Source organism: Ornithodoros turicata, chromosome 2, assembly GCF_037126465.1.
Source record: "Ornithodoros turicata isolate Travis chromosome 2, ASM3712646v1, whole genome shotgun sequence".
NCBI classification, from domain to species: domain Eukaryota; kingdom Metazoa; phylum Arthropoda; class Arachnida; order Ixodida; family Argasidae; genus Ornithodoros; species Ornithodoros turicata.
The window spans coordinates 89,080,977-89,106,645 of record NC_088202.1 but is presented as its reverse complement, the minus strand read 5'-3'; the positions used below and the strand labels follow the sequence as shown (position 1 = coordinate 89,106,645).

At 46.3% G+C, this 25,669-nt stretch overlaps 2 long non-coding RNA genes across 3 annotated transcripts in view; one reads left to right on the top strand and one right to left on the bottom strand.

Annotated features, from left to right (window-relative positions):
* The window catches only part of LOC135385723 (uncharacterized), a 126,513-nt gene that overhangs the window by 80,491 nt on the left and 20,353 nt on the right, over nucleotides 1–25,669 (bottom strand). The gene's annotated exons all lie outside the window — the stretch shown is intronic.
* Nucleotides 16,866–17,252, top strand: LOC135383830 (uncharacterized). Its single transcript, XR_010420091.1, has 3 exons — nucleotides 16,866–16,948; nucleotides 17,017–17,065; nucleotides 17,131–17,252. It is a non-coding gene; the product is annotated as an uncharacterized LOC135383830 (long non-coding RNA).

Sequence of the window (25,669 nt, the reverse complement as noted above, 5' to 3'; positions counted from 1 at the left end):
CCCGTCGCCGATGAAAGACATAAGGGCGGCCGAGAGGACCAGCCACGCAAGTTAGTGGCATGACCCCTGTCGGTCTGTTAGGCCGCTGCAGCTGCAGCCTACCCAGTAGGGCGTCAGAAACTAACAATTACCATTTATATATTATCATATTATATTATTATATTATTTTCAGTCTGAATTCCATCTTGACCAATAATGAGAGGTGTAACAAGTAGGATCGACCAATTATTCTGTCCGAAATACAGGTGACCTCATCTTACTGTGACTGCCATGAGTCGTATACGACGTGTGTCTATCTGTCTTGCAGTTCCGCGCCATGGAGATTGGCCGTTGATCTGCGACGCATTAGGAAAGAGCATTACCCATCTCGGGCTTGACGCCCTGTATTTAATGGTAGAGTAATGAAAGTTCATTACTCTACCATTAAATACAGGGCGTCCCAGCTAACTGCGAACATATTTAAAAAAAAATATATATGGCACTTTTTCCAAGATGAAATCAATTGCAATATAGCATGTGCTGAGGGGCACTCCTTAGAAGGGCATTAGCAAAGTTTAAAGGCAATGTCTTAATTAATTTTTTAATTATAAAAGCTACAAAGGTGTCCCAATGAGAACAGCTGTTCCTTTCGGGCACCTGACATCGTAGTCGTTTTCAGAACAAAAATACCTTCGGTAGAACGCCCGCAAAAAGTTCGTGAAGGAACGCCATTTTTTTTCTTTATTTTGTTCATTGCGCATCTTCGGAGACGCGTATTTACTTCATCCCCAACGTGAGAGGGGGAAGGAGCACAGTGCCCCCTCATGCGTCGAAGATGAGCTTTAACTTGCGGAAACAAAACAAAAAGAAATGTATCGGGTGACTATCGGGACTAGCCTTATCTTGGGTCGCATTTTGTGTTTACTTTTAATCTTTTTCCAGGACGCGAGAGGCAATAGTGTGCCCTTTCTCCCTCTAGCGCAAACAACATAACAAGCGGAACAACTTAACAAGCGCAAACAACATCAAGAAAAAATGGTTTACCTTCACGAATTTTTGCGGGCGATCTATCGAACGGATTTTTGTTCTGAAAACGGCTACGATATCAGGTGACCGAAAGGAACAGATGTTCTCATTGGGACACCTTCGTAGCTTTTATAACTAAAATTAATTAATGAAAGTTAATTGAGACATTGCCCTGGGACTTTGCTAATGCCCTCCTAAGGAGTGACCTTCAGCATATGCTATATTACAATTGATTTCACCTTGGAAAAAGCGTTAGATATATTTTTTTTTTAAATATGTTCGCAGTTAGCTGGGACACCCTGCATATGTCCTTTCGACATGTGACTGAATCTGTATAGTTTTGTTTTGGTGGCACACAATTGTTAGGCAACCTCATTCCTGGTTGGTCATCAGCTATGAGGACTGACGGATGAGCCATCAGCCATCAGAATTGATGGGCCATCAACCTAATGGTCAATCACCGTCCCCATCAACATAACGGTCCGTCATGCCATCAGGGTCGAAAAACGTACCAGATTTGGGGGCTTAATCACTTCGTCGTTACGGTCGTTATGCGCTAACGAGCGCGGGAAATTCAAAAAGATGGACATGTGACACATTGCGCTTGACGTATCCAACGCCCTTCACGCATCGCGCGAAGAGCGCCGTGCACGTGTTTTGTCACGTGCACTTCTCCACGAGTGCCCCTCTCCTTAGCCCCTAACGCGTGCAAGTGATTAAGCCCCTTGGTCTATTAGAAAAATTTGAAATAGGGTTTCCCGATCGTAAAATACATCAGAGCCAACCCTAACGGAACCATTACGCGAATAAGCCTATCGTTATTTCGGACAACTCCAATAGGACTAACGGTTTAGCGGTTTGGTGGGACCGTTAGGACCTAACGGTCTAATGGCCTGATGGGAGCTCCACAAAAGTAAAAAATAAATAAAAATAACATGTGTTTCTTTGTCTTTTTCCGATCCCTATCGTGACAGAATTTAATTTTTATCACTTGGATTCTCTGTTATGTTTCCAAGACTTTTCAACATATACAATGCTCACCGCATTTCAAGAAGTGAACAGAAAATGTGAAAAATGAAATAAACGTTCTCCAGAACTGAAGCACCAAAACCTCACTTAGGATAGCAGTGCCCATTTCCTTTTATGCATTGGCATCAAAGTAGAAGTGGTGAAAAAAAATTATTTCCCGGAAACAATACCGCAAGCGATACTCCCCGACGACCTTTTTATCGGCCGCGCCATTCAAAGACATGTCGGTGTAGTACTGTGCCAGTACAACGATGGTGTATGCATTTTAAAGGGACTCTGACCAGAAGCTCGACAAATATTTCGTTTGCATCCATTACGAAGGTATAATATGCCTCCAAGCCACACGCGAAATATTTTGGCTGTGCGCGGAGGCAAAGTTTCCCAAACGGGGAGCTGAAAACTGGCTTCGCTTTTCCCCCTCAACTCGCGCAATCGGGGCCGAAATCTAGCCTCTTTGCAGTGGACATCCGCCAATTCCCGTGTGCGTGACGAAATCACGAGGGCCACGTTTCATTGGGCGCCCGGACCGGAAGTTCTGTTGTTAGTGAGTTTGTGAGAGCGCCGGCATCCGTCCGGACCGTCCGGAAAGCGATCTTCAATATGGACGTCGAAGGAAGAAATGCGGAGACTTCGAGCCCGGAACTTCTTTCTGACCTTTCTGCGATCGAGAGGAAAATTCTGCGTGCTGAACAGCTCGGTAGGCTTTCGAAACGTCGCCGATGCCGCGAATGCGAGACGAAGTTAGAGCTCTACGAACATCATTCACAGATGAAGCAAACAGCATGAGTCGCCTGTCTTCAGGTAAGCGATGAGCTTTTTAACGCACACTGTGATCGAACATGTAAACGTTCTCAGAAATTTCGTGTTCTGATATCTAATGCGCACTTGCTGTTCATGGTGCCGGTGTGGCTGGTGTGTCATAATGCCGAAGGAGGTCGAATGCTTGTGCTGCAAGGAGCTCGAAAACACTGCCGAATGACTGCAGTATGAGTGCATTACAACCCACAAAGATTTCCAACTTCTATTCTTCAATATGACTGTCCTGAAGGTCGCATATTGAACTCCGTGGGCAGCGCGAACCTATGAGCGACTATATTCACAAGTAAGTCACATGTGTCCTTGTCGAACGATGTTAAAATTTGGGGCGCCCAAAACTGGTTTGGTCCTGCAATAAAGTCGTTAAAAACTCCAGTACAGGGCGCAGCACATAAAAAGGCTATACAGTACACGACTCTGAACTGGAGAAAACCAATGTAGGCAATTTTGTAATTGTCAGTGTGCTGTGTCCTGAGTCACGTTTTTATGTATTGCCCTGTGCATAAGGTTTTAGCGTAGGTTTTTAGCGATATGGAGTGTTCTTGATTGTCGATTCAGTGAAAAGTAAAACAATGTTCGGTTCTAAAAGAACACAGCATGTGTAGTAATGTACAAGGTGTGGGCAGGTAAACTGCAGTTGCTCTCAGGTACATGTAGAAATGACATTGCACACACTGTACTGTAACCGGTTTCCTATTTGCCTAAACTATATTTTATGTACACCTGTGTACATGCAGATACACTGCGTATCGCCAGTTTGCAAGGTAAGTATGGCACAAGCTTGGGAAAAACAAGATCATGGTCATCCCAGCCTGTGCAGTGAAGAGGGTCTGGCAAGCCTTTCCCACAGTAAATGCCACAGGCTTCAAGTACCCAAGATCCTAACTGGGGGTACCTCTTCGCACAGCTCGTCTATCACATTTAAAATAATTCAGCATCTGTATTTAGGATGATCTATAGCTCTCAGGATGATGCATGGTTCATGAGTTCAACATGTTGTGTTGAAACACAACACTAGTGCTTTTTAATGCGTCTTGCGTAACGATAGATGAGCACTCATTTCGTGACATTGTGTACCATTGCTACAGTGAACAATTTCTTGAGCAAGACTGATGAACGAACGAAAAATAGTCTTGTCTTCCAAATATGTATGTTCCTTGTAACTTCCGTATTTGTTAAGTGACCCATGTTGATTACCCCCCTCATGTAATGCCTGCAATGGCCTTTGAGATATATTCATAAATAAATAAATATCAAAACCGGAAAAAGATGTAACACGTATCCTCTCTTTGTGTGAATGATACATAAACATTCTCATAAGATTTGTACGTAGTCACACTTTGCCTCATTTTGCATAAAGCCTAGTTCCACCTCTTACATCATCTCCACATCTTCAATCTCCAAAGCAGTACAAGGCTAAAGTAATCAGTTACTACATAAAAAGAAGGAGGGGAGGAAAACGAACGCTGGCACATCAAAAATTCGAAGAAACCCTGGTACTTTCACGGGGCTACTCACGGCTCAGTGCTGGATCAGATCCCGATGGAAAACAGCTTTTCTGAGCCTCAGTGATGGATTCCCTTGATTGCACTGACTGTGAGGCACAACTCATTGGCTTGGTGGCAAGTGGGCTTGCGTCTGATAGTAAGATTTGGAAGAAAGGGAGCAAGGAACATCTCTCTACGGTCTTAAGAAGGATATCAACATTACCTGTCAAGGTACAGCATTTCATGTTGCTTTCAGTAAGTACAACACTCCTCATAGGAGTTACCATTCGTGTTGGGAAAGCATGCTGAAGTTAGCTCAGGCAGTGCGTCCAGAACTGTGAATCGGGTTCATAGAGAGCACCTGGTGAGAGGGACAGCAACAGTGTCCAGTAAAGACTCTCCAGGAATTTTGTGCAGGTTTGGGGGACACAGCTTTTAATAGTGTTCATGGAAAGCAGGGTGTGTGAAACACTGACTTCTGATAGATGAATTCTTGTTATTTATAACCAGGTACCCATGTTCTAGTAATCTAGAAAAAGCCTTGGCTCTCTTGGAGGAAATTGCTAATGAATCTGAGTGTCTTTTGTGGAAACAGGTTGTAACTGCCTTTCTATCCACCCTTCTTAGTTGCCCTAGCAAAAGCAAATATGTAATGCTGTACACCATATCTGATGCTAGCACACTAATTGCTTTGAGTGTTCTCAGGCTTCTGAAATGGAGCTACCTCGTACATACGCTGTGCCATGTCGGCAAGAACATAAATCAGATTTCCTTTACTTTTTAAGTTGGCCCTTCAATGCTTCATGTGACTGCAAGGATGGCACCCCCAAAACAATAGGCAGCAAGAATGATTTCTGCAATGTATTGAGCTTTGTAAAACAACAACTTTATTTGAAAATATATTCCAAAAGCCGGGTGACAACCTCATAATGTAGCGTCCTTTACTGCAAACACCGCTCAACACAACGAATAAAAACAGAGCGTAAACGTTTTGTCGCCTATCCGGGTGGCATCATCAGTACAACAGAGGCCAAAGATGAGCACATCAGCCTATCTAAGAGGGAACCTTACACATCCGATAGGGGGCCACGGTATGTATTTCAGGCTGAAGCATCACACCTGATAAAGCAGGATTCTAAGAACTTCCTAGGGTCCCATCGCTAGTCATGAGCAAAGGCTACTGCACAATCAAAATATATGTCCCTTAGGACAGCAGTGGTAGACTGATTCGGTCCTGTTTAGTTAAGCTGAGCATTAGTAGCCCTGGCAACTGGCTCTTTTAGTCTTGTCCCACGTCTTTTGTCTATCTCGCCAATGTAGATTGCATCACATTCTATGCACTCAACTTGATATGCACAGTCAAAATGCCTGATGGGCACAGTGCCCTCCAAATAGCGTATGAAATACGTTGGATGAAAGGAATGCGGACCACCGATTTGACTCCTTTGATGTTGTTTTTTATTGTTCTCTGTTGGAGGGATGATGCCACCTGGATAGGCAATGAAATGTTTACTCTCTTTATTCTTAATTGTTGTGTTAAGCCAGTGTTCTGAGTAAAGGATTTTGCATTATGAACTTTGTTTGAATGATGATTAGTGGCGAGCTTCATACCCTGGGCCACTACTCTAACAATTGCTTGTGGTAGTGTGGCGAAATGGAATAACGAGCCTTGTAGACAATTTACTTGGCAATATATTTATTTATCTATCATAGGTTGAAGAACCCAGTGTGGTGTTACATAAAGGAGGGGCACGTAATCATACAAGACCGATCACCAAAAGTCCTTGCTTTTGACTAGATTAAAATGTGAAGCGATTGTAACATAACAAATGCTGCATGGTGGCGGTATGATAGGTTCTCCTCACGAGTTGTCGCCACGGTTACGGTTAGAAACTGCATATCCAGGTAGCAGGATCAAATTTTAATTAGGCTACTTTGGCCAACACGCGAGCATAGAGCACAGTGTCAAAAGCCCTTACAAAATAAAAAGAATACTACACCTACGTGGACCCGGAAATCAAGACAGTTTGAAATGCTGTGAACGAATTCCACTACGTTAGTTTTGCCTGAATACCCTTTTCTAAAGCCATGCTGGAATTTAAAAAAAAGAAATCGACATGGTAGTACATGATGTCCTCCATTAGTTTACAGGGAACCCTAAAAAGTGGAGCTGGTTAATAGATAGAAGGAGCATAGTTGTCACCTCTTCTGAAGACAGGAATAAGCTTGAGACCTATGTCCTCGACTCGCACACATACCAAGAACCTTTGACACAGATTAACGTATCTTCATTCCAGCTCTTTCACTTTCAGATGTTCATCTCTGTTGAGTGGTCTGTCATTCTTGTAATACAGATTGGAATTGAAATGCAGGTGCATAAGGGATGCTCTGAAAGAAAAGTGTTTGGTTTTAGTCCTCTTAATGTTTCCGAAAACGAAAACAAACTTCACGGTGACTATGAAATGAGCAATTCCAGCAAAAAATATATCTCGCCATATCATTATATCCACCTGGCACTTCAATTGAATAATGGCAGTTGAAGATGATGATGATTCAATTTAATGACACATAAGCAACTCGGGCTATAGTGCGCCAAAACCATGATAAAACTGTGACGTGTTAAATATCGGACGATTATACAAAAATAATATACTTTGTTGGTTGGTAAATTGAGATATAGACAAAAACATGATATGATAAAAATAAGCAATTGAAGAAAAGGCAATTGTTGGCTTTGTGTGACTGATGTCGAGTTTGCCACACTACGTGTTGAATAATAGTGTATGCTGATACGCTGTAGCATATAAAGTACAATCATACACACGCTCAATATGTGGTGGATATGTGAAACCAATATACACATACTTACATTTCAAACTTTCTTGAAAAAGGCAGTCCAAGTCTGTCGGATTTGCCAGACTCTATACAAAGCCAGTAAGCACAGTGTGGAATGACTGATTCATCTTTCGAAGGCAGAGGTGCAGCTACCACGACGCTTCGTCATCTCAATGCTTCGGAGCAGCATAGCCTAGTAAGAAGCCATCAGAAGGATCTCATAAAGATAACTTGGTTGTGGTAAAAAGTGGAGGGTTCTGTGGGATATGTAAGAAAGCATACGCGTTACACAACAGCTACGAGAATGATCGACTGCACCTGCATGGTTTTCAGTACCTAGACTTGGAACTGAAAAATAAATGTGCTAACCTTGTTGATACTACTTTTCCGTCAGGACCACACGAGAGCACATTTGGTTTCTTTAGTTGAAGGTATCATCAGGTCCCCATGCTCCTTTGAGATGCAGCAGACAGAAGTTCGCTGAGGCGAGTGACTGCCGTTGCGGTTCGTCGCTTCGCAGCAGATCAAGAACAGTACACCGCAACGATAGGTGAAACGTTCAGAATATGGTGACCAACGCCAACACCAACCCAATGACCCGAACAAAAAGGATGAACCGGGAGTCACACAAGTTCGCAGTTCGCAAGCTCGGCATACGGCATCCATTACAGCTGACCGGATACGGAAGCATATATCGAACGCAGTGTACAGATTGAAAAGAAAATCGTAGAAACTGTTGCAGGTGATAAACGCAGGGTATATTTTTCTTTTTGAGGCTCTGTAACGAAAACATATTAACGTAGAAATGCCATTTCATGAAGGAAATTGACAGATATTGCGTGACCACGTGACGCGTTTCAGCCAATTGTGGGTGTTGCGAGTGGCCCCCGTGTTGACGTCATCTTGATGGTGGGCCGGGGTGGATATTCTATATAAACGTATGTTTTCTCGGTTTGACGCTAGGCGTGCTACACTCGCATGAAGTCGAATGTTTAAAATTCGAGTTTAGAGAAACCGTGGGGTTTTAATGCGTGAATTTTCGCATGGAGAGTCCTTGTTGGGTGCTTTATCGACTACAAGTACGAAAGAGCTCCCACATTTTCTGGTCAGAGCCCCTTTAAATGCTGACATCAAGTCGACACAAACAGTGAGCAGAACGTATAGTGCAGAGATTCGGTTCGGGTCCACTTTGGCGGCAACATGCACCTGTAAAGCGGGTTTGAGCAGCAGGTGCAGTCATATCTATGCACTGCCCATCAAGGTTGTAGAGGCGACAAATAATGGGCTCACGAGTGCCTCGTGCACTCCACAAGGCATGTACATGGAACCGTTCTACTGCAAGGAATGTGATCCCTCCTACTATGGAGGAAGTTTATTCTCACAAGCAGCAGCCAACGTTTACAGCGGAGTTTGGGGCTCATACAGAAATGCTGCGCCACTTTCAGGGCTGCATTACTCACCCTCGCTGACTTTCCCGGGTTGAAATCCTTCCTCTGAAGATTCGACACCCACCGTTGTCGGATCAGCTTGTTTATCTCTCCTTTTGGGAACCCGTGCATTGCAAAAGGCCTCGAACAGGGGCAGTCCTTGTGTAGCGACGGCTCGTGAATTTGACAAACTGCTTCGTCCCACACGATCAAATCTCTGTCACAGTTTCTACACTCAATCAGGGACCAAGTCTTCCCTCTGCTTTTCGACATTTTGCACAAAACTGTAGCGCAGCGGCTAAAAATCTCGGAAGCACTCACATAGGCAAAGGCACACAGGCACGCGCAGAAGGCAAGCAATGGCAGTGCTAGTGTGGCGCCATCTATTAGCGCCTGAACCAACTGGCTGCTGTAAACGGTCTATAGTCTTGTTTTGGTGGTACACAATTGTTAGACCACCTCAGGCGTGGTTGGTCATCAGCTATGAGGACTGATGGATGAGCCATCAACCATCAGAATTGATGGGCCATCAGCCTAATGGTCAATCACCATCCCCACCAACCTAACGGTCCGTCAAGCCATCAGGGTTCAAAAACGTACCAGATTTGGGGGCTTAATCACTTCATCGTCGTTACGGTCGTTATGCGCTAACGAGCGGCGGGAGATTCAAAAAGATGGGCATGTGACACATTGCGTGTGGCGTATCCCACGCCCTTCACGTATCCCGCGAAGAGCGCCGTGCACGTGTTTTATCACGACGAGTGCCCCTCTCGTTAGCTCCTAATGCGTGCAAGTGATTGAGCCCCTTGGTCTATTAGAAAAATTTGAAATAGGGTTTCCCAATCGAAAAATACATCAGAGCCAATCCTAATGGAACCATTAGGCGAATAAGCCTATCGTAATTTCGGACAACTCCAATAGGACTAACGGTTTAGAGGTTCGATGGGACCAGTAGGACCTAACGGTCTAATGGGAGCTCCACAAAAGTAAAAAATAAATAAAAATAACATGTGTTTCTTTCTGTCTTTTTCCGACCCCTATCGTGACAGAATATAATTTTTATTACTTCGATTTTCTGTCATGTTTCGAAGACTTTTCAACATATACAATGATCACCGCATTTCAAGAAGTGAACAGAAAATGTGAAAAATGAAATAATATAAACGTTCTCCAGAACTGAAGCACCGAAACCTCACTTAGGATAGCAGTGCCCATTTCCATTTATGCATTGGCATCAAAGTAGAAGTGGTGAAAGAAAAATTATTTCCCGGAAACAGTACCGCAAGCGATACTCCCCGACGACCTTTTTATCGGCCGCGCCATTCAAAGACACGGCCCACTTGGGGGTGGACTGCGTTATCAAGGGGCCCTTCTCCAAATATGAAGAACCAGCTCCCATTTGCCCCTCTCCACCGCTTACGCGGATTTGACAGCACATATACTATACTTAGAGCTTGTCTTTCGTGATTTGGCGAATCTGATAGCCCTGTTTGCTACAGCAGTTAAACTGAAGCGGTGAGGTGTCTAAATTTATTTAATTTACTTACACACGCAACATTAAAGTGAGGAATGGCTCAGGGTATTAACTCAAGACTACCTCAACGTCTGTGTTTCATACTCATTTTGGTTTAGACATTCTGTAGATCCATCGAGAATCGAGCTTCTGCAGTGCAATCGCGCGTTTTTTTTTCTCTCGCAACACTCCATTCCATCAGAGAATTCCGTCAAGACTAGGAAAATTTTTGAAACTGCCGACACCCAAAATCCGGTGGATATACGGAAAGCGACGTCCACCTATGAAGCTCCCAGTCGTGCATGCTTATGGTATTCGCGCATGGCACGTGGCCTTTTATAGAAAATTGTTAAAAATTGGGCTGTTCGGTATTTCATACTTTAAAAGCGATAAAAAATCCTGCGCTGGGAAACAAACAAAAGAACGACACAATACACAGCACAGACTAATGAACAAGATTTTTTATTGACGGACCTGCCTCTTAGTTAACCTCAGTGTTGTGTACGCCAAAGGGAGTCTGGCCATTAGGAGGAGTCTAAAAAGAGGCTTGACCAGTCAATCAAATTGAGCATTTTTCATTGGCTGCTCTTTTCTATGGGGCCGCCATGACACCAAAATTTTCCCGAAACTGGCGGCATAGCTGAAACGGCAAAGGTAGGATTTCATGACCAATTGTTTTCACAAATTACATATATTTTATTCCCTAAGTGTAGATTCTGTTGCAATTATCTTGCAAATCACCGTTAAATTACACTCCAGTGTCAATGTTCGCCTTAAAATAATATGTTTCCTCGTCCTAGTTAGGCCTAGTAACGACAGCAATCACAGGCAAATAGCGAGAAAAACGCTACGAATTGCCAAAAAGTTGCATTTTATGACATAGTTTTATTCATGTACAGACCTTTGCCCATTCTCGATTCAATCATATTGTGTTTTATAGTTAAAATACGTATAATACAGACAGTCTGTTCCAACTAGCGGTTCCACCGGCCAATCAGTTCTGCTAGCATGCACTTCTGCCTTCCGCTATTCTGCGTCTTCCTGACATGCCCCTCTCCATCCAGATGGCGCCGTTAAAAGTGGACGCAAAATCCATTATCTTGCTTGGTCGTCAGGGAATATCCTATTCAATCCAATCCAATCCAGTTTCCCGAAAATGTCGCCAGCCAGTGAATAGAGACAATTTATAGCATCGATAGCCTGGGATTAATAGTGATCTGTATTTTGCCTCATGATTGGCCAGAGAGCTCAAAAAGTGGGTGGAGCTCCAGGTATATAGGCAGGTTCCATTAATGACCAGACTCGCTTTGGCATACACGGCACTGGATAACCTGAGCCAAAACGCCCTCTTCTGCAAGGTTACCCTGTTACACTGTGCCCAGCGCCTCTTTTCGAAACTACAGGACTTACGAGTTGCTAACAGGAGGGACTCTTGATAAGTATTTGCTTTCGGAAAGATAAAGTTACTAGGCAGGGTTGAGGGTGTAAAAGGGTAACCTTTCAGAAAAAGGCGTTACTGGCTCAGGTTATTCAAGAAGCAGGTATGTCAATGAAAATGTTGTTCGTGAGTCTGTACTGTGTGTTGTGTCGTCCTTTTGTTTGTTTCCCAGCGCGGGAGTTTTTATCGCTTTTCATACCTTTTATAGGCTGCGAGCGTCGCGCGATGCTCAATCGTGTAGATGCTGGGGCGTTTGCAGCTTGAGTCTCTGAGAGCTGACCAGTTTTAGGGAAGCTTTATGGGCGCCACATATCACGAACGACTGCATCTTGCAGAAATATCAGAATATTCAGAGTCGTAATGAGTATGACAGCACAAAAAATTAGTAGCCTGACTGTCGGAGGTCCCTCGGCCTGACAGGACAGTGCGTGCTGCCATATTGAATACTGGAAGAACGTCGGCTACAGTGCTGTTAATTCTTTATAACTGCTAGAACTTTCGACACAAGGAAACACTAAAGGACAAGACTAGGACAGGACACAGGTTGGTCCATAATTCTAGCTATAGAGCCTCTCATTGGTCACTTCCACTCATCTCTAGATTTCTAACTCTCACTGGCCCATAATTCTAGCTAGAGAGCCAGTCATTGGTCAACTCATCTCCAGATTTCTAAGCTCCCGCCCAATAGCTTATTGGTGGATTCTTGTAGTTTGAGAGCAACCCATGTCTAGACTTCTAAGCTCCCTCTCAACTGCTTCTTGGTCCATCCTTCTAGCAAGAGAACCACTTATTGGTCACATCCACTCATTTCTAGTGTAGAGGCATAGAGAAAGCGACCAGGCAGAGAGAGGTTGCGAGAGAAGTGCTTTTTAATCCGATGGAAGGTGAATGCGTGGGGTGGGCGCGAACATGCGCGGGATGAAGATAGCCGTCGTTATCGTCGCGCTGGCGAGCCGCCACACTAGATTTCTAAGCTCCCTCCCAACTGCGTATTGGTCCATAATTCCAGCTAGACATCACACTCATCGGTGACTTCCATTCGTCTTTAAATTGCCAAGTTCCCTCGCAAGCATGTTCCGGTATGATGTACACATCTCAAAACACACTCCATCCATCTCCATAGAACCCGGGCAAAGCTGACTTCACCCGGTTATACACAGGGCACGGATCTGTACTACTCACGCCGCCGTTTTGGCATACTTGTGAAAAGCTGAAAAATGAAGAAATCAAAAACGGATTTCATGCGTACGAACAGCATAAACGAAAACGTCGAGCAAATACAGTGACCATTGTTGTCTTTACGTGTCCTTTTCGCCACGATATATGCAAATACAGCGCTGTTCGCTACGAGCATAAAATCTTCTGTTCCATCCATTATAGGGCATTCAACCTTGATGCTCCTTATTCGTATCCTCAATCACTTTCTCTATGAAACTATGATTTTCCATGGTGCTGATCTCCTCATTTATAAGGACATGATTATGTCCTCAAAAATGACATCTTATACGTAAGCGAATGCTTCGCTGTCGCATTGCAACCCACGGGGCAGCTTCCGGTACAACCCTTATCCCCCTTACATTTTCCTATTGCAGAGTATGTCTACGTTAAGATTACATAGCAAAATCTGCAGTCTCCAAGATGCTCTACCCTGAGACAACCCAAACCTAACTATTATGAATGCAATCAACTAGACTAGCCATCTGGCAGGTCCTGACCAGCTGCATTGTGTGCTTCGTCGTCGAAGGCGCACGGTTGCTGCATTCTGGAACACTTGAACGAAAACCAGACATCCGTAGAAATCGCCTGGATGCAAGGTTTCGCAGGCAGCAGCGATACCAAGCGACTTTCACAGCTTTCATCTTCTGGTCACTCTAGTCACGCCTGGAGAGTGGGCAATAGCAGGGGAGCAGATGACACGGAGATGCGGAGAGTGGGAAAGGTGAACAGATTGCGCACATAGCACAGATGTTGTTACAGGAGTTTAAACCGAACTTCTCAAGAGTTGCGGTTGTCCTTAAAAATAGCTCGGTCTAACAGTAATCAGTGACCTGTTTCAAGTCCGTTACGTAGTACTTCAGTATCACGTGATCCCTGTCGGCCCATCCGGAGTGGGCTCCCACTGTTTTCCTCTGCAAATGTAGAAGGTCGCCATTGTCCAGTTCTTAGAAATGTCAGTGATGGAAGTGCCTCGAAGCGTTCTGGCGCAGCCATTGGCGCAAGAAAAATTTAGTTTTAGCGCAGCCTGGCGCAGCTACGCAATCCGCCATTGAAGGACCTCAGACGTGTATGGTTAATCATTTATCATGCGCAACGAGCGCTTTCCACGTTTAGTTTCAGTTTCATCGTGTCTGGGGCAATTTTCCACCCAATTTGGAGCGGCGAAATCGGGGTACTTCGAGGCCAACCTAGCACTGCTGCTTCCGAGGAGTCAGTCAGAGCGGGCGTGAACTGTATGTTTCGTTGTCGAAGAGTGTGCCACTCCTCAAAGGTAGCAAGATACAGTGACCGTCAACAACAGGCCTAGACCACTCGCAGTCCTAAAGTGTGGAGATCACATCATGCCTCTCAGCTTGGATGGTGATGACCATCGGTCCCTTAGCCTTTTTGTATCGTCAACATTACCTTTTGCTACATCGCTCCTGCTGTCATATATAATCATCATTTCACATTTTAGTATTGTAATGTTCCAGGGAGCCTTCTGCTTACACTACTTTATTCTATGCACAACCTTCTCTATCTATGCCCTTCCTTCTCTTCTCTTTGTCGTCTGCCCGCTTCATCTTTCTTGGCTTTAGGAATCATCCTTCCGTGGATGGTAGGAATGACGTTGCTTATCGTTGCCATCTCTCTTTTTGTGTGGGCTCCTGTATAACCAATCCTTGGTGGTACGACGAATGGGCCGCAGAACCCGGCTGGACTTCCTGGTAGACCGTGCCGGACTAGCACCTGTTCCCCCACTCTAATGTCCGGTATCTTTGTCTTTCGACGTTCGTCGAAGTTCCTCTTAATGCGACAGCGGTATTTTACTTCTTCCTATGCGGATCGCCGCTGCTCCTTTAAAGTGGCCTGGTCGGTGACTCCTACCTGCTCCGCCGCGGGGAACACTGCAGGCATGTTATAAGCTGCAAAATATGGACTGCACCCAAGGGCTGCTGTGTGGGACCGATTGTGGTGACGCACTGCTGTTTGCAGCGCGTACTTCCACGCTCCTCTAAAGTCATGGTAGACAGATGTATTGTTTCAGGTCTCGAATTACTCTCTCTGCTAGCCGTTCGCTGGAGGGCGGTACGGAGCTGTAGGTCGGAGTTGTATCCCTCGTTGTTTGGCCCATTCCTTTAGCCGGCGACTTCTAAATGCTGGTCCATTGTCCGACAAAATAATCTTGGTAGCCGTGAACATCTCGCATTCTATGAATGTGATGACGCAGGCAGAAGTCTCTCTGTCGGTCCGTGCTGCTACCATGCGTGTGCACTGGTCAATGGCTATCCTGTCTACGCGCGACGCCTTCTCCCTTCTTTTTGAGTTTCTGCGAAATCCAAATGGATGGTCTCAAAAGGTATACTCGAGTGAATAGGTAACATCATGGTATCCGTTGCCTGACGGTACTTCGCTTTGTACTTGTGGCATATTGTGCAGGATGCCACGTACTTGCTTACGTCCGTCCTCGTATTCTTCCATGTGAACCTTCTGGAGATCTTATATGTTCTCGATGAGATGCATCAGTCTTCAGTTCGAAGTCCAGGGAGAAGGCCGGTAATGATAACACCGGGTCGGATGATATCCGTCGAATGAGTTCCTGGTACGTGCATTTACACTCGTCGGTCCACAAACATGGAACATCTTTGTGTCTCAATCGCGTGAGACACTTTGTGAGAGTGGCGTATCCTGGGACGAATGCTCGAAAATGTCCAGGTAGGCCGAGAAAGACCCTCAGGGAGTGGACATCGTGGGGGTTTCTCGAGATTCCGCCTCCGCGCCACTGATTCCTGGGTTGTATTCTTCGTCTTCCCGTCCAGTACCCGCCCTAGGAGGACTACCTTACCCTCGAAGAACACGCTCTTCTTTGAATTAATTTTCATTTTCGCTGTGCATAGGGCCTCCAAAACTTGCGCGAGGTGTATGCGATGTTCCAATTCGGATTTTGAATAAATTGTAATGTCATCGATGTGCACTGTACAGAATTGATTGAAAGGTCGAAATACTTCATCCATGATCATTTGAAACCATGCCCCGGAGCTCTACCACCAAAACGGCAACCGGTTATATTCGTAGAGGGCGAAGGGGTCACGAAGGCCGTGTACATTTTGTACTCCTCCTGGAGAGGTATTTGCCAATACCCCTTCTGCAAGTCGACGCACGAAAACACGTTGCAGCCACCTGTATCACTAATGATATCATCTATGTTCGGTTTCAGATATGGGAAGAGGTCAGTGTTCCGGTTGATGAGCCTGTCGTCTGTACATAATCTATACGTGCCGTCTTCCTTCAGAGCGATGGTGATCGGTGATGCGAACCCTTATGAAAATGGATTTTTCCTTTCGGCAGACTTCTTGTGGACTTCCTGTTTCCTGTCTTGACAGTGTGTTGACTTTGACTTCTTGTTGAACAAGTCAACAGGAATTGCTATTGACATCATTTTGACAATCTCTTGAACTACCTCATGTGTACCTTCTGTGGACAAGGTGTATGGATGTCGTTGTTGACAGTGGGTGGACTTTCTATGCGCCTATGTGGCAAGTACTTATTTCAACCGTTTTTTTTTTCTACGTAGATGAATTCCGTATTAACAATTACTGCATTATCGGACAGTAATGTCCACAGAGGTCGACCTCAAGGGGGTACCGAGCATCCCATAAGGGGGGCGGTATATGTATATAGAGGCATACTTGTGGCTCTATTTATTGGGAGACAAGCTGTATGGGTAATATCAGCAATTTCTGGGTGTGTAGCAAAAAAACATGTGGGTTGTACACCACTCCTGCGAGGTGAAGAGGTCCGTGCTATCGGCTCTCTAAACAAAGCGGTATTTGGATCTGAACTTATAATTAAATGTAGTAGCTTGAACGCCACTTTGCCACCTTCTAGCTAGATATTAAAACACTAAATACATTTTCGATGGCTTTGAGAAGACGGTTCTTAGTATTATTTACACTTCAGTTTGGTACACAATATACTTCCAACTTATACGACCACATGAGGATCATGCGCATGCGACAGGTTTGCTGCACATTTTGATTCTGCCCCTCCGTGACTCGTCCTCGCCTCATCACGAAGGAGTCATCGCCATTAGCATCATCGGAATGTCGTTGGAACGGTTGCAACATGTTTTAACTGTCTCAGGCTCTCAACGTACGCTCGTCAATTACAGAACAGAGGATATGATTTTGCGTCGTAAGAGGTAAGCTGTGTGATAGAAGTGTGTCATCAAGCTTGACTTATATTCATACGATGACCGTTGTGCTGTAGGTTTTCGTTGTTCGTTTCGAGCAGCGGCTGCGGTCTTGCGTCCCGTCAGGTAAGTGTACAAGTATCAGTTCGTGGCCGGTGTTGGTTCTGCTAATTTCATTCTCGTTTTTGCAGGCCATGAAAGAACAAAGGAGGATATCATTTTGCCTCGTAAGGGGTAAGCTGTGTGATAGAAGTGTGTGATCAAGGTTCACTTGTATTCATACCAAGACTGTATGTTTCGAGCGGCGGCTGAAGTTTTGCGTCCCGTCAGGTAAGTGTACAAGTATCATTTCGTGGCCGGTGTTGATTGTGAACCAAATTTGTTGTTGCTATGACCATTTTACTCGGTTTTACTCATTTGCGTTTGAACATTACTAATTTGCGATTGAACGCCCTATTCAGACACATTTCTCTCCAGCGCTTCAGAGACGTCGGTTTCGCCGAAATTCAGTGAATTTTGAAGTTCACCGTTATCGTGGGTCGCCAGAAGAACTCAGTCCGCAACCGGTCATTGACTGTCTATTGTGCGACGCGACACTGTGTTGCATAAGGCATGTGTACGTGTGGAATACTTCGCTACTGTGTGCGCGGGATGTTTTGTATGATTGTGTCGACACTGGATACCACTTTCAAGGTATGCATTTTCGGAATAAAATAGATACATATATAGTTTTGCAGTACTTCATTTCGTGTATTTTATGCGTGTTGCGATTGAGTGAACAATACAACGGAGAAGTTCAACTTCGCTCAAGTCACAGAAAGTCCACAAAAATCTTCGCATCATACGGGGATAGTGTTAATTGGGCTTCAGTAAATCAGGTATATCTTCCTCGATTAAGAAGAATATACCGAGTGCCTCACGTAACGGTCGCCGAGCCTTTTAAAAAATAACGAAGGTAGTTTCGTGGGTGACGTCGACTCATTGACAACTGAGTCACAACAAAGTCAACAGAGAAATTGAGATCACATATAACAAGACTTACACATGAAGGTCACACGAAATTTGTGTAAAGTATATGGGGAGTCTACGGAAAGACCTGTTACCTTCCTGTGAATAATTGTCAACAAGACTTAAAGTTCCATAAGTCAACATAAAATCAATGTGTGAGGTAAACACAAGGCCAATAGAAAGTCTACTGAATGTCTGTGCTCTCTGTTGACTAAGTTCTGTAGAATTGAAACAAGAGGTCAACAGCCATTTTTGTAATGGGGTGGACGGTTGTATGATGTTAGCGTCTAGCATGGACTGTAGCTGTCTTCTCAGCCACGCATTTCTATCTCTCGATGGGGATAGGGCTTTCGCCGAATAATGGTTGTGTCCCGCAGTGCCAATGGCACGGTGAAACCGGAGATGGGAGGGGGACATGTGTGTAGGTACGTGTGGCGTATCTAGAGCTACCTGCGCCCATGGCAACCAGTGAGTCTGCGCCCCTGTTCAGGCACATATCGAGAACACAGTTGGTCATGTTTTGTAAATACTTCAATGAAATCCACAGAACTACTACACATGCAGATGGCCCACTAATGTCACATGATAGCCTTTCTGGCTTTTGCTGCTACAAATTTGTCGATAATGTCACTGAAATCAATTTTTTCTGTTTCTTCTCGTTCAACACTTAGGACAGCAAGCTCGGAAAGCCTGTCCTGGCCCATTGATGCTCTTAAATACGAAAGTATCAGCTTTAGCTTGCTAAATGACCGCTCACAGCTGGCAATTGAAACCGCGATCGTAAGCATTATCTGGACCGCAACCCGAAGGTTCGGGAAGACATTCTCATCTCCATAGTGAACAATAAATTCAAGAAGCTCTTTGGGCCTCGATATTTTGTTTTCTGTGCGCCTCGCGAGCAACATTCTGCAGTCCAAAATTTCTTCGTACAGCTCGCTGCCGTCAACATCTAAAGTGTAAAATTTGCCGAAATCGCCCCTACAACTTTACACCTGCCCCAGCCCGACACACGGGTTCAGGTCGACCCTCTTGTTGGACCGCCCGATACGAACTCTTTTCGTCGGGTCGCTTTTCTTGCTCAGATATCTCTCTCAAAGTCCCACTGCTGCGATCGGCTTGCTACCTAAACATCCTCAAATGCTGCTGTCGCGTCTCGAGTACAGTACAGGGTACTGGGATCTCCCTTTTGTTTCATTTCTCCCTTTGTTTCATTTCTCCCTTTGTTCCATTCGGCCCTGAACAGCATTGAACCGTCCATTCAGTTCACTTGCGAACTTGAACAGGAGAACCGGCTCCCCTTCCTGGACGTGTCCGTACGCAGGCTCACCACCGGCCTGATTCAAACTTCCGTCTACCAAAAGCCCTGTGATGCCGGTAATTTCCTAAATTTCGAATCCTACCATCCAATTGAACACAAACGCAGTGTAGTGAGAACCCAGCTTCAACGCTGTGAAGATTTCGCCTCTTGCCCGGAACAACGTACGTCCGAGGAGATGATAATCAAGGAGTCACTCATGAAACGAGGATACCCGCTACGTTTCTTTGAGAACACACGAAAACGCATGCACGAACCCAGGACCCGAAGGAAAGACGATTTCCGACACGGCATCGTCACCATCCCATACGTCAAAGGTGTATCAGAATCCATTCGGCGAGCCCTCCTCCCGTTAAAAATCAAGACTGCATTCAAGCCCTGCCTGAAACTTCGTTCACTGATTTCAAAGCCAAAAGACCATATTCCCCCTGAGTCCCAGACGGGTGTTGTGTATAAAGTACAGTGTCTCGGTTGCGAGGTGTCTTACATTGGAGAGACGGGCCGCAAGCGCAGTACAAGACAAAAAGAGCACGAACGAGATGTCCGCAACTCAACAAACGCAACGCGATCTAAGACAGAGCTCACCGAACATTGTTGGAACACAGATCACTCTTTTGACTACTGGAATGCTGTGACCTTAGCTAGGGAACAAAGGTGGGGCCCCAGGAAACTGCTTGAGTCATGGCACCTGCGAGGAGAACCTTCAGTGTGTAATACCAATCGCGGCCCCCTCCCCGAAGTGTTCGCCGACCTGGTTAAGTAATCCGCTGGTTGCGGTCGCCTCTCATTTTGCTTTCACTGATGATGTCCCCCGCATGGGAGACGAAACGTCTGCATTAAAATTGTTATTTGTTGCGTCAAGCCGGTGTGCAATTTCGTTGTTTTCTATCAGCCTTTTGTTTAGGCTGCTTTGGTCTCGGCCGTGACAGTCGCTCACTGAGCTGGTTCGGTTTGCTCACGGTGCCCCGTTCTCGTCAAATACGTCACGCGCCCAGTTTAGCTACCTCGTGGTTAACATGATGTCCTTGGGGAAGCGTTTTCGTGTGTTCCGCACTAGGTTTCACGTACAACCTCTCTAATGGCGGGTGCTTTAGATCATTTATGAATGTGCCAGGTTAAGTGCACGACCTGGCACATTTACACCCGACCACATAATGCCGCCCCTGTTCACCTGGCGCCCATGGCACCTGTCCACAGCTGCCACACCCTAGATACGCCACTGGGTACGTCAACTCTAGGTACAATGTCACAACATCGTCGGTACACGTCGGCTGTCTTACTCGGTGTAGCGCTGTGTGCACGGCTGGCTGATATTCATGCACGACGATTTTGTCATCCCAGTAAAGGTCCAAATGCATTGCTTTCATGTGGGGACGAGATAGGAGAAAGTCATACTCTACTCCCTTCATCACCAGTGCGCACCAACCATCCCTGCATCACCAGGCATGTTATTGATACTCGATCTTCGAAGTCGTCCATCCTCTCAGTAGCCTTGTAGACCCGTCGTAGGCCTTAATTCGGACGGGCTTCCAACAGAAAATAGCGTCTTCGCCTACCACTCGCTTGTTGACGATACATACTAGCTCCGGTGTCCACAAGCGCCTCTGTGGGTTTGTCTTTGAGTAGGACGGTAATGCGAAGAAGGTTCTGATTGATTAAGTATACAGTCTCATTTTTGCTTTCCGGGTGAGGCTGCCAACCCGCGTTTATTCGTTTTTTTTTTTTTTGTTTAAATCCCAGATGAGTCTTGGGCCCCCACTAAGTTGCCGTCCATGTACCATGTTTAAGGCTTGGTTCCGTTGCCGCCACGGGAGGCGTCCAGTTATTCCCTGGCCGCCGGACGACGACGGTTGGGGATTGTCAGATGTCGGGGCAGCTGACTTAGTCCATGGCAGTGGTCTGTCCAGGCAGAGCTCCTTGAAGCAGGAGAGCAGCTCCGTCACCGTGGTGGGTCCCCTCGTCTGCACCTGCTTCTGTAAGTCGCGGGGTAGCCCATGTATGATTAGAGGGACCATCGAGCTCTCTGAAAGGTTGCTGTCCGCATTGTGTAGCAACCTCCTTTTTTCGTAAAAATACTATAGGGGAGTGCCAGATCGGTACTTGAGAAGACAGCTTTATCTCATCTGTCAACGGCATTTTCTTGGAGGGCCACCAGAAAGCTTTTTTTCCCATTCTACCCAGATGTCCGTCCCCTTCTCAAGAATGTTCAATTCGTACTAGCTTTTCGCCATTCTCGTTATGAACAACCGAAGAGTGGTCACCTTGTCAACGTCCGCAATCCAGTGGTTCTTTGTGCAGGCGTATTCGTAAAATCGAAGCCTAGCCTCAGGACTCGTTGAGGAGCCGTCGAACGTATCAGGCCTGACGAGCTCAAATTTAGGCTTGGAGCTTGCAATGGTTGAAGCCATGCTGCTGATCAGCTCTAATCGTTGCTGCGACTGCTCTTGTTGTATTGAAATCATCCTCATTAGGAGTGCATTGGTCGTTTCTTCTGTGGAGCCTGTCCCTGTTGCGCGCCGTACAACCTCCAGTATCTGAGCGTCGAACTCGCACATTTTACTGTTGATTTTGATGCTTCCTCTCTTGACGATCTCATCAATGTTCCGCTTGCTCTTCGATGTGAGATACTGGATGCAGTTCTGTGTGCTGACAAGCTCGGGTAAGGCGACAGTCTGGTCTTACAAAAAAACTCCACCCACATCCTGTCGACCACGCCAAAATATAATGTTCCAGGGAGCCGTCTGCTTACGCTACTTTATTCTACCCTCAACCTTCTCTATCTATGCTGTTCCTTCTTCTCGTCCCTTCGTCGTCTGCCCGCTTCAAGGATATTTATATTGATACAGACATATCGATTTTTTAAACTAATTGATAAATACTTTTCGGAAAATATCGATACAAACATCGATATGGTCCATTCCCTACTCTCTACACGAGTTATGGTCGATGGAATGCCTCGACGTGCCGGACCCGGATGTGTTGTGGAGCTTCTCAATCCGTAGCTTCGCTCTTGTGGGCCCGCTTGCACGAACGTTCAGGAAATTCCTCAGTGCCGCCCCCAGTAGCTTTGGCGGTGCTTTTGGCACGAGGAGCGTTGAGGACCGTGGCAGTGAAGAAGCAATATCGAAGATACTGAGGATACCGCTGAGGAGTCACCTCCTTGTTCGTGCGAGCTGGCCCTGTGCCGGTTGCCTGCCATAGACTGCGCTGGCACGGCCAAATCACACCCCGGCACAGGGGAGCGGTTCTTTGTTTGAGGTCCGCACCGATACCATGAAGATGACAGTGAGGACGACACGGGAATGCGGAGCGGCTGGGCATGGGTAGTGTTATCGTAGCGGATGCAGCAGTAGCATAATGGGGTGGAAAAGTGCAGTGCGAGCCGGACTCATTCCTGCGAGGAACTGAAGGGTATGGGCGGCAGTAGCACAACCGGTACGTGGACGGTGAGCTCCAAGAGTTGTCGCCAGGGGAGTTCCGGGAAGAACCATCCTGAAGCAAGTGGAGGCCGGGAACAGGGTTCACCGTGGTCTTCGTGTCTATCCCTGGAGGAAAGCTAATTCTGGTACACTTGTCCGTCAGTGGGTGGTCGATTGCCGGTTTCCGGGAGCCCCAAAGGAGAAGAGCGATGGAGAAAGCTAGGTGGAAGATTTCGCGGACTGGGTTCCTTGATCGTTCGCGCAGGAGATACATCTGGTGCCGTGCGGTCGACAGCAGTGTTCCGCTACCGATACTGGAGCATGCCGTTGAGGAAGCTTGCCACTGGTGTGTGCCCAGGGCGGACCGTCATTAGGGATTACGCAATGAAGGAGACCCTGACGTGTTGCGACTTTTGCGAGACGAGAGCTACGCCACAAAGTGGCCGCCAACACTGAATGAGCATGGAGCCTCACCGTATGGCGAGTCCTCGAAGGAAGGAAGCACTATACCTCCTGCCTTTCGGAGTGGTTTTGGAGTGGTCTCGGCTCGATGTAAAATTTGGGATCGTGAGAAGTCGAATTGTCAACCGGACTGTGTCCAATGTCCGGTCACCAAATGTATAGATGGTATCCCTCTATATGAGCCTGGATCGGAGATTATGGAATATCCTGGAGGGCGGGATGTGCTGAGGAGCTTCTCAGCCCGGGAGTACACTCTGGGACGTTGCCAATAGAACTGACGCGGCCATAGCGCGCGGTAGTAGCGGCGCGTCGTCATCATCCACGGACAGCCACAGCGTCAATGTGACTTTTCACTCCGCAATTCTGACACCCGTCTGAGCGCCTGTACAGACTCACGTTCCAACTGCGGCATGGCTGCAACGTTCAACACATCGTCATCGGCTGCCATCTATACAATTCGGAAAGGATTGGCCTTTTGCGTCCTTGATACTTTAGCGACACTTTTGTGCCCTTGCTCTAACCATGCGCAGCATCGCCAATGTTTGCAATCACTTCACCAGTTCTTCACGTGCACCGGCCTTTTTTTTTACTTTTGTGTTAGCGCTGCGAAGCAACTGTGGCTATGAGCGACGTACAGATAAGGACAGATGGAGAGGACAGCAGGAAGGAGTGGGGGACTGGGGGGTTAGTATGCCTCTTGGGCAGACTTCAGGGGGAACTGTGCCGACTTGCGTCTGGAAAGCCTTCGAAAGTCTTCGGCGGTAGGATTCGAACCCGCCACCTCCCAGTCAGCACGACACCACGTCCACCGGTCTGCAACTCCTTTATCCTCATATAACTTTTGCAAGCGTGCGGCTCTTGTGTCACGGCATTGTGATGCATCGTACTATGAGCGGCTAGATGAACTGCTAACCCGACAGTTACAGCGCCTCAATAACGAGCAGCATCTCATTTGCCATGTGTTATGTTACGCGTTGCGTGTGTGTGCGTTTCATCAGTTTTATCCCCACCGAACTCACATATTTCCCAGATGCACTGAGTAGCGCTCATAATTCCTCCGGTGAAATAACTCATCCCATCGTCATGGATGCAGCTGCTGTTGCTGAACACAAGGTAGTATAGCACTAGCTGCTAATATAGCGTAATAAAGCGTATATCTGCAAGAACGGTACATGTTGTAATATTACTGAGTCAACAGCTCATGGGCGGACACCGCCGCAGCAGAACTGGGACAGTCAAAACACTATTTCCCTTTATTTCTCGCAAGCGCCGCTATGGTGGCTCTCTTCCCGCTCCGCAAGGTCGGAGGCGTGTTCAAGTTAACCCTGCTTCGAGCTGTACCTGCCACACTGCCAAGGGAGGCAGCGATGAACATGGCGCACAGACCTGTAAAAATTACGATTCCAACTACATGTTCATAAAATTAATTAAATTACAGTTACGATTGCAATATAAGAATTGTAACTCAATTACAACTACAGTTAACTGTAAAAGGTAGCTGAGTAATACCCCTGTCAGACGGCATGCTCGAAGGACTTCGGGGAATTGTGATTTGCAAAAGATGACCTCTTACAGCCGTGTCAGACGGCAGCTCAAATGACCTTTCTAAGAAATGACCATCAACGCGAAAGAAGGCCCCCAAAGACATTTGAGGAGCAGAAAGGAGCAATCTCGACAACAGTGTTATGCCATTGTACCCTCGCTACCTTCGCAGCTGAATGTAGGAAAACCTATAAAATGCGGATAATGGAGTGAAACTGTGTAAACGTATTTAGAGAAGTGCATATGGCTTCTGCATCTTGATTTGTGGCGTACAGACCAACTTCAAATTTCCACAGCAGACAGGGAAAACGAAACTGAAAAAGGGAGCCGGTGAGGGCAGTCAGTTGAGGAGCACTCCTTTCCCGCAGTCTGGCAGGCGCCCCCGAACAAAGGTCATTTGAGAGGCAGAAGGCCATTTCTCGCAATTGACATTTGAAATGCTGTCTGACTAGGGTATTACACTGCATTGCATTCATTGCAATATATAGTTTTGCTGCATAACTTTATTGTGCACTTAAAGACACAAACGACTACTGGTCTAGACGAAAGACAGGAAAAACGCTGCAGGTAGTGGAGCACAATGCTTAGAGTCATGTTCAACCTGAGGAGGAAAAGAAATATAGTCCGTCCCGTCAACCGCATACGCCGTTGGAGATAAGGAGACACAATAGCGCGCCAGGAGAAATGCTGCAGCGCCACCATGCGTCATTCGTGGGGGAGCGCACTTTCAGCTACAGCGTAGTGTCATGCGGCCAGTCTTAACAGCCAACACGGAAACAGAAGGTGTGTCTACGGAAGATACTGGGAAAAAGCACCCTAACGTACAGCAAGCTTGCCACTGTTGTCACGGAGGTGGAAGCCGTTCTGAATTCACGGCCCTTGACTTGCACAGGACACAGCTCTGCTGCGTAATAGTTGCCGCTAAAGATGACGCGGAAAACGAGAGCGATGATTTTCGTTTGACACCACTTCCTCCTTCGGTTT